Here is a 4,201-nt window from a genome sequence, read left to right on the forward strand (position 1 = left end):
ATTCACGGTTAACAACAGGTCTTTTTTTTTTTTTCCTTACTGAATTTAGCACAGTCCTAACAAACTGAACATTTGTCCTTCTACCCAAAGGTAAGGGTGGCTTTTACCACTCATGGAGGAAGCTCCCCCCACCCTTTTTTCTTTTGAGACAGGGTTTCTCTGTGTAGGCCTGGCTGGCCTCGAACTCAGAGGTCTGCCTGCTTCTGCCTCTTGAGTGCTTGGGTTAAATGCATTGGACACCATAACATGGTAAAGAAAGTTCTCTTTGTAACAGAGAGCACTGCAGAAAACGACAGCCAATCAAAATGCAGAGTCATGCAGCCCAGTTCCAGTGGATACAAAATGATAGCCAATCAAAATGCAGAGTGGCGAAGCCCAGTTCCAATGGCTACAGCTACCAAACACTCCTGCGGCTAAGGCTGGGGGAAGGATTCTAAGAGCCAGAAAATCGGGGAGTTTGTTGTGAGACTGTGTAATCAGAAGCTGCAGCTGTGAAGTCTCACCAGCGTGACTGCCTGAACGGGTGCAGGGCAAGGACAACAGCAACAGACAAATAGTCAAAGTGGACCCGGAAAAGCACCCAAGGCCTCAACCCTACATAAAGAACTGCAGGCCAGGAGGCTAGCTGGGAGCAGGAAAGGTAGTCATTCCCAGGGGAGCGCTCAGTAACTGGTTATCTGACACCCAACGATCAGCCCCGAAACATATACACAAGTCATAGCATTCAGGCTGGGCAGGGTATATAGGAATATAAGTATATTTGCATGTATATGTGTGTGTGTATGTGTGTACACATGGAAGAACAATTAATGAAAAAGAGACCATGAATTTGAAAGAGAACAAGGAAAGGTGTATGAGAGGGTTTGTAGGGAGAGAAGGGAAGGGAGAAATATAATTACATTATAATCTTAAAATAGATTTTTTTTTAAAATAAATGATCACTCTGGTATGTGATACCCTACTGATTTTTGTCTTTGGATCCTTTCCCTGTAGTATGGAGGTTGCTTGTTTGGTTCCCGGATGCCCGGCTTGCTTAGACCCAAAATAATCACACAGAAACTATATTATTTAAAAACACTGCTTGGCCCATTAGCTCTAGCTTCTTACATTTTAATTTAACCCATTTCTATTAATCTGTATATTGCTACATGGCTGTGGCTCACCGGGTAAAATTCCCAGCATCTGTCTCTGGCACCATCATGGCCTCTCTCCCTCTACCTTCCTTCTTCCAGCATTCAGTCCAGTCCCCACCCCCACCCCGCCTACCTAAGTTCTGTCCTATCAACAGGCCAAGGCAGTTTCTTTATTCATTAACCAATATAAGCAACACATAGACAGAAGGACCTCCCACACCATTTCCCTTTCATTCTTTCAGCCAATCTCTCTTCCTTCTGTTCCCTCCAGTCTCTTCCTTCCCTTCCTTTCTTCCTCTCTCCTTCCCTCCCTCCCAACAGGATTGTTACTAAGTAACCTAGACTGGCCTTGAGCTCTTGGTCACCTGGCCAGAGTTAGCTCTACAGCTGTTCACCACCGTATTTAGCTCTCCTGGCTCACTTGAGAAACCAGAGTTCCAACTTTTAATGTTAGTATAGCACAATGAGCTTTGCTTCTTCAATACTATTATGACCTTTCAGTTTGGCAAGAAGATTCGGGATTTCCCTTCTGAAAAGCCGATGTGTGGCACTGTATTGCTTTCCCCCGATACAGCCGTGCTTCTTGTCCAGAGCTTACTCATGCTGCCCAGTCGGGACCTTACCTGTTTTGTTTCTCTGTCTTCTCTCCGGCTCTGGTGCCCACTGCTGTGTTTTTAACATTCTTTGTCCTATAGAAGGTTCCATGTACACTTAAACTCACCTATTCTGATTCCAATGTTGCTTGGAAGTATGTATATCCTGGATCTATAATCCACTGTTTCTGCTCTGGTCGGTCACTTAGCTATTATTGAGACTTAGGACTGAAATCCCTGCTCATGATATACTGTTAAATATTCCTGTCTTAAGTTTTTAAGTTATGTCAAGGTGGAGATTACACACACACACAATCCATTTTTTTGTCCCTTTATTTTATCAACTTCTTCAAAATTAAACTTCTAGTTTGGTTAATTTCTTTATTTTATTTATTCCTCTCTCATACAACACACACACACACACACACACACACCCCTCTTTCTATGTAAACCTGGCTAGCTGAGTATTTATTATGAAGTCCCACTGACCTTGAACTCTTAGCAATATTTCTGCCTTGATTTCTAGAGTGACAGGATTATAGGTACCTCCATGATTTCAATATTGTTGTTTTTAAATTTAAATTTAAACTTTTTGTTTTATGTGCATGGGCATTTTGACTACATGTGTGTCCACTATGCACTACACATATACCCTGGGCCTGGAGTTACAGTCAGTTGTGAGTCACCACGTAGGGGCTGGGAACTGAAGACAGACAGTGCTCGTAACTGCTGAGCCATCACTCTATACTGGGTACACATTGGGTTGTCATTGCTTTGTCTCGTTGGATTGATACTTTTGTCTCTATAAAGAGCCCTTAGTGTTTTCTGGGAGTCTTTAACTTGGACTTGAAGTCTGTCCTATCTGACAGAAAGACGGCCACCCCACTCTCTTTTGGTGACCACTTGCTTGGCATATTTTTTCTTCTATCTTTCAGCCCAAGCTGTCCTGAAGTCAAAAGTGAGGCTCTTGTATGCACTATATAATTGAACCTGCTTTTGATTTATTTAGCCATTCTGTGTTTTTTGTTTGAAGAGCATAATCCACTTACATTTAAAGTAACTGTTGGCGAGGAGGACTCCCCGCTGTCTGCTGGACTGTGTTCAATCTGCCACGTAGTTCTTGCATGCTTCTTGTCCCTCGCTGTCACTATTTTCTCCCAGTGTTTTTCGCGTTGATATGCGTGGCTTCCTTGTCCTTTTATATGCGGTCTACAGATGTCTTCTCTGCGTTACCACAGGACTGCCATGGAACAGCATAGAGAGAAACCAGTCCATTCTGGGAGGGCGCAGCTTCACTGGCATGTGGGATTGCACGTCCTGCCCCCTCCTCAGCGTCGCCACTGATCTCCATTTATATCTGCTTACATTACCTGCCCAGGAGTGACATCTGCTTTATCCTTTGAGTACTTTCGTCTTCTAAGTTTTAGAGTAGAATCAAAAGCGATTCACTTGCTTCTATGATGGCAATGAAGTAGTCTTTTAAACATTTCCTATTAGACGCGGAGGTCAGAGGACAACTTGGAAGTTGGTTCCGCGTCCTGTCCTTCCACCATGTGGGTCCTGGGACTGAACTCAGGTTGACAGGTGTGGCAGGAAGCTCCTTTACTTGCTGAGCCGTGTCAGTGGCCCACAGTAGTGCAGTGCTCTCTATGTTTCTTCAACCAGGGAGTGCCCCGCGTTCTTATTGGATTGTTTGGTCATTTAATTCCCTTTTATTTCCACTGGGAGATGCTCTTCAGCATTTCTTCTAAGCAGGACCAGTGGCGATGAAGCGCCTCATCGTGATTTAGTGCTCTCTTGCATTCTTTTGAAAGATGTTACACAGTTTTTCCCTTGCATCTTTAACACTACTTTAAGTTATGAGTCTCCCCCAAGGGCATGCACCTTCCCTGGAGGTTCTGCAATATCAGGCCAATGGGTATAGTGGATAGAACCAATTTCTAGTCTATGGATTTTCTCTAAAATTCATTTATTTTATTGTCTTCAGATAGAGGACCCAACCAATGTTAGACAGACAAGAACAGACCTTCTGCTTGATCTTAGTCAAAAGGCTCGGAAGTGATGAGGATGCCCTCCAATTTCTGATCCCCTCGCCGTGGTTTCCCAAGTGCTGGAGGTGCTTTTCCCACTCTGCAGGTCCACACCACCAAACTCACCCTTCCCCACACTGCAGGTCCACACCACCAAACTCACCCTTCACACTGCATGTCCACACCACCAAACTCATCCTTCCTTTCCTTACACTGCAGGTCCACACCACCAAACTCCTCATCCTTCACACTGCATGTCCACACCACCAAACTCATCCTTTCCCCTCTTTTTCTTTATTCTTCTCTCATACAATACGTCCAACTACATTCTCCCCTCCCTTCTCTGAGTTATCCCCACCTTACCTCTTCCCCAGATCCATTGCTCCTCTGTTTATGTCCCTTCAGGAAAGATCAGGCCTCCAGGGGATATGTATCAGCTGAACAG

At 44.4% G+C, this 4,201-nt stretch overlaps 1 non-coding gene across 1 annotated transcript; it reads right to left on the reverse strand.

Moving 5' to 3' along the window:
* Window positions 1–3,599: 3,599 nt before the first annotated feature.
* Window positions 3,600–3,789, reverse strand: LOC126497422 (U2 spliceosomal RNA). Its single transcript, XR_007590610.1, has one exon. It is a non-coding gene; the product is annotated as a U2 spliceosomal RNA (small nuclear RNA).
* Between the last annotated feature and the right edge of the window lie 412 nt (window positions 3,790–4,201).

Source organism: Alexandromys fortis, unplaced genomic scaffold (assembly GCF_014885135.2).
Source record: "Alexandromys fortis isolate MF-2015 unplaced genomic scaffold, M_Fortis_MF-2015_v1.1 scaffold_21, whole genome shotgun sequence".
Classification (NCBI taxonomy): Eukaryota; Metazoa; Chordata; class Mammalia; order Rodentia; family Cricetidae; genus Alexandromys; species Alexandromys fortis.